An 11,450-nucleotide genomic window follows, 5' to 3' on the forward strand; every position below is an offset into this window, starting at 1 on the left:
AAATTCTGATCTCCTTGTTTGTTCATGTTCAGGCAACGTATAAAACTGGTGCAAAGAAACAGTAGTGAAAGAAAGCATAGGTTGGGAGGTGGGTGCAGATGTCTGTTGTGTAACATAGACAATCCAACCCACACAAGCTAATGTGATACTTAAAAACATCAAAAAACACAATATTATAAAACATTTGCTATATATCAATGTACAAAATGTTGTCTTAAGATCTATTCTCTCAACATCTCTTTCAGTTACAACAGACTCCATCCTCTAACGTGCTGCTCGCGGCAATTTTCCTTCTTCACTCAAGTGTGCGTCCAGGCGTCCTAGACGGTCCTAGAACCGCAGACCTTTCGTCAATAAGCGGGCCACCCCTTAAGTCTTATACCGCGATCCTGCAGCTGAACCCGGAGGGTGGCTCAAAAAAGAAAAAGAAAAATAGTCTCTTGTCTGAAAGAGTGTAATTCACAAAAAAATTCTGATTTTATTTGTCCTTTTTAGACCTTAAGTTGTAGCGTTCTTTACCAGGCACAGTTTGATCCTGAAAGAGTGTCTCTGGATGCGTAGTATCAAATCTCAAACATGGCGGCACAGATTCTTGCAAGACTTCATTATGAATGAATGAATGAATGAATGAATGAATGAATGAATGAATGAATGAAAATATTTGTAAAGCGCGCGATGGCCAAACGGCTTCCTGGCGCTGGGAGCTCTAGAGAACCGGACAGACAGGGCCAGGAGGATTAGCGGGGGTAGGCCTGGACAAAAAGGAAAGTTTTTAGCGCTTTACGAAAATGAGAAAAGATAGGAATCGAACGCATAGAAAGAGGAAGGGAGTTCCAGAACCGGGGAGCAAGAACAGAAAAGCATTATCCACACGTTCTGACTCAGTCCATTCCAGATGTGCATCGCTAAAAGGTACAAATCTTGGAACATTTTCACTCTCGGAATCGGCAAAACCTTCCCGGACCCACTTATCGTACGGTAAGGGCAAAGGTATCTTCTTGCAATGGGTACCATGTACTCAGTTTTTCTTGCCGAACACCTTAATAGCAGTCCGAGTTGATAACAGGACTTGGTATGGACCGGTCCATCTTGGTTCCAAGTTCTTTGACCTCTGGAAATTCCTGGTTAGAATCCAGTCACCAGGTTGAATCGTGTGGCCTGCGTCTACAGAAACTGAAGGCAAAGTGTCATGGACCTGTTGGTGAAGAACACGCAATTTAGCAGTCAAATCATGTAAGTAGTTAACCAACATAGGGTACTCGATATCACTGTACTTCTTAGGCCTCTGCACAAAAATAATCTCGTATGGGCTAAGTCCCACGCGAGAATGTACTGTCGTTCTCGTGGACAAAAGTGCCAATGGTAAGGGATCGGGCCATGTAAGACCAGAGCTCGCTTGTACCTTGACCAACTTCAGCTTCAGAATGCCATTATAGCACTCGACCAGGCCTGCTGACTGGGGGTGATTCGCAGCGTGAAATTTCTGTTTAATACCCAGACCCGCACATACTTTCTTCATAATCTGCCTCACAAATTCACTTCCATTATCACTCCATACCATCCTCGGCAAGCCATATCTGGGAAAAAATTCTTTGAGCAAAACCTTGGCTGTAGACAAGGCAGTATTATCCTTTAGGGGGTAGGCCTCTATCCATCTGGAAAAGGCACAAACAACCACAAGGACATACTTTAAGTTATTGCATCTTTCCATATGAATATAGTCTATCTGCAGCTCCTCGAATGGATACGTTGGAGGAGCAAAATGACCCGCTGGAGTTGGGGTTCCCTTTCCAGGATAATGCCTCAAGCAAATCATGCAGTGTTTAACCAAATTCTCAGCACACTTAGGAATTCCACCATTCTGCCATACCGGAGCCAACAACTTACATATCCCTTTTGAACTAATGTGAGCCAGCCCATGAGCCATAGTAACCACATATGCATCCGGCAACAACCATTGCCGGTGCTCTGACAACTCAACCCAACAGCCTGTCGAATCGAACATTCCCGTACTCTCTCTCCACATACTCAATTCTTTCTGAGTAGCTTCTGCCTGAATCATCTTCACACTTTCTGTTGTATCTTCACACACTCCTCCTTCCACAACCCATCTGGCAGGACCTGCAACATACATCCGACTCGTCACATCTTTCGCTGTTTCTCTCGCTACTTCATCTGCAAACGCATTCCCTCGACCCACATCATCCGTAACCTTCTTATGCGCACTACACTTTACTATCGCAATTTGGGTCGGCAAAGTAAGTGATTCAAGAAGTTAATTCACTAATTGTCCATGCTGAATTTTCATACCATAGGAAGTAAGAAATCCTCTCTCTTTCCACAAACGACCAAAACTGTGAGCCACGCCAAATGCATATTGGCTATCAGTGAAAACATTCACTCTCTTTCCCTTTGAAAACACACACGCTCTAGTCAATGCTATCAACTCCGCTGCCTGTGCTGACTTCTGTGCAATACGTGCTGTTTCAACAATCGTGTGCAAAGTTGTGACAGCATATGCTGCAGTCGTCTCTCCATTCAGAAGCTTAAAGCACGAACCATCCACCCATAGGGTACCATCAGGATTCGAAAGAGGAGTATCTTTCAGATCAACTCTACCCTTCGTTTCCTCCTCTGTCCGGAGAAAACAGTCATGCTGTTCCTGAACATCTGTCTCTACAAAAATTGGCAACAATGTAGCTGGATTCAATGTGTTGCACCGCTTGATGTGCACATGGCTAGCCAAAAGCGTCAACTCATAACCTGACAAACGTGCACTGGTAAGATGTTGAGTCTTTGTTCTGTTCAATAGGGTATCCACTGCATGTGGAACCATCACAATCAATGTATTATTCAATACCAAACCAGCAGACTGTCGGATAGAAACAGCCGCTGCTGCTGTAGCTCTTAGACAACTAGGCAACGCCCTAGCTACAGGATCTAAAGTGGCTGAAAAATACACACCTGGGCGCTGCTTGTCTCCAAATTGTTGCGTCAACACTGACAAAGCACAACCTTCTCTCTCGTGTACATAAAGTGTAAAAGGTTTACTATAGTCGGGGGTACCCAACACTGGAGCAGAACACAATGCATCACGCAATTCAGAAAAACTCTTCTGACATTCGTTAGACCAAGGAAGAGGGTGTGGTGTGTCCTTAAGAGTAAGTGCCAACAAAGGTTTCGCTAGCAAAGAAAAATTCGGAATCCACTGTCTACAATACGAGGTGATACCTAAGAAGGCACGCACCTCTCTCTGTGTGCATGGCACAGTCATTTGGGCAATCGCTTGAATACGCTCTGGGGTCAATCGTCTTCCCTCCTTCGACAAGAGATGACCTAAGTAGGTCACTTCTTGTCGGCAATACTGCAACTTCGAAGGTGACACTTTATGATGAAGGTCAGACAGGTGTCGCAACAAAGAAAGAGTAACCTCTTTACAAATCTCTTCATCATCAGCAGCAACCAACAGATCATCAACATACTGGATAAGAGTAGCACCAGTAGGCAATGCAAAAGTATCAAGCTGAGTTTTCAAAGCCTGACTATAAATGGAGGGACTCTCACAATAGCCTTGCGGAGCGCGTTTAAACCGGAAACTGCGGCCTCCTAAAGAGAAGCCAAAAATATCCCTACTTTCCTCAGCAATCGGAATACTGAAGAAAGCGTTCTTCAGATCAATAACAGAAAACCAAGCAGCTGAGGCAGGGATCATAGTCAATAAAGCAGTAATGTCTGGGACAACAGGAAACTGTGGCACAACAATCTTATTGACCTCTCGAAGGTCGATCACAAACCGATACACAGGTGGCTGAGAAGAGTCAGTATGCTTAAGGACAGGCAGAACAGGACTATTACACACATTATCTCTCGTTTCTTCAACCACACCTTTATCAACCAAATCATAGATAATCGCTAAAAGAGCTCTTTCGCCATCACTGGAAATTTTGTACTGAGGAATGCGAGGTAATTTAGCATTCGACTTAAGGGTAACAACGTAGGGTGGAATCTGCAAGAGACCAACATCATTAGGATCTGTAGCCCAAAGTGTATCAGGGAGAGAACGCAGTTCCCGTGGAAGGCGATCCTTAGACAAATACATCGGGGAAATCACTTTCTTACCCACGGTAAGATGTACTCCCAAAGGAGAACAATGTAATGTCGCATGCAATCTTTTCAACAAGTCCAACCCCAACAAATTCTCGCCACAGCCAGTCGTTAGAGTAAGGGGAGCCTCAAATTCACAAGGACCAATAGAAAGGGGCAAAGGACAAGAAACCGGGTTACGAACTGGGGCGCCAGAAAATCCTACCGAAACATTAGTCAAGCCAGACAAGGGTGCGCCAGGGAGTTTAGAGTGCATGATAGAACTCTTTGCTGCACCAGTATCCAAAAGGAAAGGTTCTGCCACACCTGATGTAATCACTTCAACATAAGGTCCACTCTGGTCTACTGGAACTGACACTACTCCCTCCCTTTGTCCATGGCTGTCCTAACTATCATTAAAACCAGCACTCTCACTTCCAACATAATAATCATCAGTGTAGTACTGAGCGGACTGGAAGGTCGGAACATTCTGTTGATCAAAATAATTTATAGAATTCTGAGGGGAAAAGGAACGTTCATTCTGGGGAAACGTACCACGTCCCCTACCCCTAGGTACTTGTTGGTAACCACCACGACCTCTCAGACCAGACATACCATTCCCACGCTGTAGCAAGATCGGGCAACTATTCTTGAAGTGACCTTCCTCTTTAAAATAAGCACACTGATTAGGGCCTAGCGGGAGTCGCGAAGCAAAAGACTCAGGCTTCTGCAACAGTTTCTGAAACTGTGAGGGTTGCTGAAACTGACGCTGATTAGGGCGAGGCGGATAAGCCTGCTGCAGAAGAACTTTCGTTTTTAATTCTCTAATCTTCTTCTCTACATTATCCTTCTCATCTTTATCTCTATTCTCATAGTATTGTGCAGTAGCCAATATCTGGGCCGAAGAAGAAACAGCCCATGAACTCTCAGAGTCCTTTAACTTATTAAAAAGTTCAGGAAGTAAATTAAAAACAAACTTATCTACAAACAACCTCTGACCACCTTCTGTACTCATGTCCTGACCACTATGATCAATGAATGTTTCCTCAAACCTAGTGAAGAAATCAGACACACTCTCATCTTTCTTTTGTTTGCATGCTGCTAACTTGTCCCAATTCACCCTCAAAGGAGGCATCATAGTTTTCATTAAATTAATAATCCTACCAGGAAGTTCTGCAACTAAGGGTTCAGGTTTGGCACCTCCTACCTGCCGACCAACTGCAGCAGTAATAGTAACCCACGTATCTCCTAACTCTGGCACGTGATCCTCGTGACGGATCTTCGCCCACAAGGGTTGAGGAACTACATTACCCATCAACATATCTATGTCAGCTAAATTCATAACACACGCATCAACTGTCTGAGACAACTCCTTGTAATAACCAGCAGGATTTTTACGGGGGTCAGGCAAGGTCTGCTTAAGAGCCAGGACCTCAGCTCTCTTCCAAGGGACATGCACCCACACTCGCTGAAAATGAGCCGGTGCAGCTGCAATACCATGAGCGGCATCAGCCACAACAGCCTTTCTCCATACAGGGGGAACCTCTCTCATAGGATACTGCTTCACTTTTCTCCTAACAGAAGGGTCAGGTTCAAACAATAACTGAGGTGGAAGTCTAGACCTAAAAGTGAGTAGTGTCTCTACCGCTTCCTCAACATCGGAACCCACTATCGTTCCTTTAGCAAATTCAGACTGAACATTAATCATTTCCAGTGGAATTGAACACAACTCATTATCTTCCCACTCCTGACGAAGGAAGGTACACATGACATCAAAAACATACCTTTGTTTTGGTGCCTCCCACTGTAGGAAGATATCCATAACCACTTGTGGACCGTACTTGGAGGCATTCGAAACCCATCTAGGAGCAAGGAGATCTAACACTGCCCACTCTTCGGGACCAGGAAGCTGACTACGTCTCTGCTTACGTTCGGAAACAGGGGTCATATTCAGTGACCCAAAGAAAGGAAACAAAAGACTAGTGACAGTCTCAGTCATTAGTTGCCGAGCAGAAGGAGACGAAGTTGACATGAGGACAGGAGACAAAGTGTTTTGATGCAAGAGAGACATAGGGACAGAAATAAGAGAAGTCGAAGATAAAGGAGTGTAAGGCAAAAGAGTTTGAGGCAAGGCTGGTGACAAAGCTGGCGGCCCTGGAAACAAGGGGTGCAACAACTGGAGGTAACGGATGTGCAGTAGCACCCTGCACATAAGGGGTGGTAATCTCAGTAAATGTGACATCAAAGGATCCTTTTCAGGGTCTCCAGTCACAATTGAAAGGGGAGGTGGCAAAGCCGGGTAACATTTGTCAATGGCCATGCAATGTTGTCTATCTGGCACTTCAATCGCACGATCTTCTTCATCTTCCTTAAACTGCCTAGCAGCTTGTATTACCGACATATTCATTTCCTTCCTATCTCTCTTAGCTTGCTTAATTTCTCGCTGTTTGGCTTCCTTACGCCAAATGCGGAAAGAGTCAAACATCGCCGGCTGGGCTTTCTTCTTAAATAGCGCAACTTCTAGGTTATCTAAAACATCTGATTCAAAACTACCATGTTGGGGCCATCGTAAAACACCATCTTTCCTTGTATAACGGACCCATACTTCATTAAAGGTAATGGGACCCACATCATGCTTTGAATAGAGCTCATAAGTTGGAGTTCCAACCGGAGGTATCGGACATGAGTCCTCAAATCGGGAATCCTTATTACAACTACAACAAAACCATTTCCTAATTTTGCCAAAACCAGACATCTTTAGCTCACTAGTCTTGCTTCAAACTTCAAGGGGTTATCAAAAATGATACACTTGTAAATATACGAACCCCTCGGCTTCGACTATTGCAATGGCGGAATCAAAACCAAGAAACAAGACAAAATCGTGGGAGCGACACACTTATACTTAACCAAAATGTCTGTCACGCCACCCGAAGACCGTCTAACGTCTCGCCTTACAAATCATCACAAGAGGGTCCAAGACAGGGCGACAGTCAGGGCAGCAGTCCTTCTCAGCCGTCGGAAAGGGGAATCCTCGCAGAAAAAACCTTCGGTCCACGTCGACATGCAGGGGTCAATGAAGTGGCGGCCATCCTCCAGAATTTCCTCACGGGGCTCCTCACAATCTTCGGGCTTGGACCAGTACCGCTGAAGTTGCCCCACGTTGGGCGCCAGTTGAAGAACCGGGGTTTAACCCAGCGGCGTCAGGGGCACGCCTAAGATCTTCGAGTTCACCTGTTTTGGTATTCAAAGGCACGGAATACTTCTGGATGGCGTCAGAGACCAAGTTTATTAGCTGCAGCTAGTAACAGTGATCCTAGAAATACATCACGGTGTAAATTCTCAGGAGACTGCTCATTTTACTAAGGCGAGACGTCTCCTTTTATACCCAATATTCACATTATAAATGTACACCCACTGCACAAAATTCTAGCCAATAAGATACATTTTCAAACAAAGTATCACATAGCAAAAACTCAATTTACAGTATCCCAACCCAAAAGTTTATTATTAGGAATGTCCCAAATTCAATCTCCACAGGCCGGACAAACCTATAATTGAAGGGCTGCTAAATAGAAAAAGGAAAAACCCCGCCAGGATTGATTTCAAGGTCCCTCAAGGGGATCCTTACATTCAAGCAAGAGGTGACAAAGGTTATATATCAGAGCTGACACTTAATCATACAGAGTCCGTACACCTTTTTTATGGAGAAATATATGGTTTATTCGTCATTTGTTAGGCTAGAGTTTATATAGATGAATCCATATAGGTGCTTAGAAACACATATAAATAAACAAGTGATTTTAAGTCTAATATGTTACATGTCATGATTAGCATTGAGTAACAAACATAAGTCCAGGTCCCACACACTCCCGCAGTCATCCACTAAAAATACTCTTACTCACAACCTCAGTCACTGCAATAATTATACACTCATACATAAAAAGTTATAAAGGTACATGGCAGCCTGCAGAAAAAAATATCTAATAGCCGCTAGAGCTAGGGTTATAACATGGAGGCAAAGCAATGTGTGCAAGATGGTAAAGCAAAGACTACACTGAAGCCATCCATGTAGGTCACGCCTATAATTGAAAGCATAACCCATGTAATGAAGAAACATAAAAAAGAAACAGTAACAGATGCTGAACAAGATAAAGCATGTGAAAGGAAACTAAAAAGTTAACAATGTCCTGAACATTAATTGGCAATCTCAGACAAAGATCGATCAGGGAAATTGGCTTTGCGAGGTCAGTTTCAGGTGAAGAGGTCAGTTTCTTACAGTTAATTTCAGAGTCAAAAAGAAACCTAGTTAATGTATACATGAACTAAGAAAGCCAGGCCACTTTGTTCACCAGGCTACCTTTACAGGCCTACGTGAGGGCAACACAAAATGGTGGCACAGAACAAAATAGAGTCAGACTCGAGAATTACAGAACATCACATTGTGCTGTTCCAGGGTCAGTGTAGGGTAGGGGAGAAGTTCAAACCTTGCACAGATCCATCCTGCTCCGTGACAAACAGGAGATCAGGAAGAGGTTCACCCTCTTCTTCCATCCCATCATCTGTAGCCAATCACATTGTCAATTCAGACTTCTCTAAGTGTGGTTTGAGGCGGTTTACATGTGGGACCCTTAAAGGGTTCCTTGGGGTCTGTAAATGCACCAGGTAGGTGGCATCACTGTTGCACTCCTTTACCTCAAAAGGCTTGGACCATTTGCCCTGTAGAGTTCAGGGCTCCACTGGGGCCATGATTCACACTTTCTGGACAGACTGAAACTCAACGAGAGTGGTATTCTAGTCATACCAGCATTTCATGTCCTCCTGGCTAGGTTCGCCTGCGAGACTTTCTTAAAGTGTGCAGTCTGGTTTCTGAAGGCCGACACATATCTAAATACATCCTTGGGGCTTTATGGGAACTTTCTCCCAGCCTTCCTTCACCTGACTAAGAGGTCCCCTCACATGGGGCCCGTACAGCAGCTCAAAAGGGCTAAAGCTATCCCCCTCCATCAGTACTTCCCTGGAGGCAAAGAGAAGGCATGGTAAAAGGATGTCCCACTTATGCCTCTTGGAGTCTGACAGACCCCCAAACATACTCTCCAGGGTACGGTTGAACCTTTCAACCAACACATTACCTTGGGGGTGGTAAGGAGTGGTGAACTTTTAGTTCACCCAACACTTCTCCAAAATGGCCTTCATGTATCTGGACATGAAGTTTGTGCCCTGGTCAGATACCACCTCCTTGGGGAAATCCATGTGGGTAAAAATAACCATCAGTGCTTGGCCCACCATGGGCACCGTCACTGTCCGCAGAGAGGGATAGCCTCCGGGTACCGGGTGGCATGGTCCACAAAGACCAGGATGTAACTGTTGCCAAGGGCTGTCTTGGGGTCCAGAGGCCCCACAATGTTGATGCCCACCCGTCTGAATGAGGACAAGGTAATGTTGGAGTGGAGCCTTACATCTCCCTCCATTCTTGCCACTTGCCTGGCAAGTTTGGCAAGACCTGCAATATGCATCAGAGGGTCTTCGCATTTGGGGCCAAAAGACAAGCCTTTCAAAGGTCTTATCCTGCCCTGAATGTCCTGCCAAAGGCACATCATGAGCCAGACCCAGTATGAAGGCTCTGAAGTGACTTACCAATGAAATCAAATATGCCAATCATGGATAACCAATCATAATCACAATTTACACAAAAGCACATGCACTTTAGCATTGATCAGCAGTGGTAAAGTCCCCGTGTCCAAAAAACAGAAAAAACTAAGTCCAGCATCCAGTCAACATATACAGGAGGCAGAAGCAAAAAGACTGGGGAAACCATGCCAAGGATGCCAGGTCTAACAGGAGAAAAATCTGTGTTTGAGGTAACATCATTTTTCCTGTTATACACTACATACGAGGGAAAGATGTCTTCGATGTATTCACTCTGACTCGCTTGAAATCATTTGAAAGTAATACATGTATTGCCTTTTAAACTTAGTTCTTGCCAATTTGCGCCCATACGTGATTTGCCTGCAGAGATGGGAGGCTGTGTGCATCAACAGACTTCAGCCATAGTCCCCTGTAGTCCATGGGGGCCGAAGCATAAGAGAGCAGTGAGCTCAGGAGTACAGTATCTGTCGTCACTGCTCTACCCTCTCCCTACCTGCTGTCCACATCTTAAATCGGGACCTGCGACCTTAGGAGCATACTTACGAGGAGACCCTTTAAAATGCGGACCAGTCCATTAATAGATCAATCCTTTGTTATTCATCACATGGCCAAATAATTGTTTTAAGCTGCTTCTTAACTAAGGGCCGATGTAGGTGGCTAAATACCGGTCGGTAACGGTGGAATTCTGTAAATTTCACCGTTACCGACCGGTATTTAGCCATTCTCAATGTAGGTAAGGAATCGGTAAATAAGGAATCAGTAAATACCGATTCCTTAATACCGAATCCTTATTGCCCTTGCATTTAAGGAATCGGTAATACCGATTCCTTAAATGCAATGTAGGAAGCACATAAAAGAGTGCTTTTGGGCCATAAGAAATCTGTAATTACCACCAACTTCAAGTTGGTGGTAATTACCGAATTCCTTTGAAAAAGCACGTTCTTGCTTTTTTAGAAGTGCCATGTGGCACACATCCATGCCCTTAGGGCATGGATGTGTGCCACATGTACACACATGCACACCCTTGAAATACCTCCCAGTATTACCGATTCTGTAATACCGAATCGGTAATACTGATTGTCTTCACATTCATTCATATGGGCCTCCAAGCCCATAGGAATAAATGGGTAGGAATTCCTTATTACCGAATCTCAATAACCGATTCGGTAATAAGGAATATTAAGGATTCTGTATTTTTTACCGAATCTTTAGCTACATAGGAAATACCGATTTCTTAATACCGAATCTGTAAAATTTGGTATTAAGAAATCGGTATTTCACAATTACTTACATCGGGCCCTAAGGTCGGATTGAATGTGAATCAGTTAGACAACGCTCACCTCTTTACATTTATAGGTATAAAATATGGCAGAAGAAAACCGGAACGATTAATTCAGCAATATCATCATATGTGATTGATGGCCTCTTAATATGATCCCCACTGTTCTGCACCGCGGCCAGCCACCGGCCGCAAGTTTAGTGCGCTCTTCAGATCTTTAGCCTGGCCTTTATTTCCAAAATCCCCTTTCAACTGTGTGATATAGTCAGGTCCCACGTGTCGAAGCGTTTTCAATTACATATTACAAATATTGCATCAATTCCATCACAGGCTGGTGTTACAGTGCAGGCTGCTGTATCCATCTCATGCGTAAAAAGCAAGCTGTGATGTGTAGACACATTTAGCCTGTCTGTGGCCTGCGATAAAATGCAGCATCATGGTG

This window comes from Lissotriton helveticus, chromosome 9, assembly GCF_964261635.1.
Source record: "Lissotriton helveticus chromosome 9, aLisHel1.1, whole genome shotgun sequence".
Classification (NCBI taxonomy): domain Eukaryota; kingdom Metazoa; phylum Chordata; class Amphibia; order Caudata; family Salamandridae; genus Lissotriton; species Lissotriton helveticus.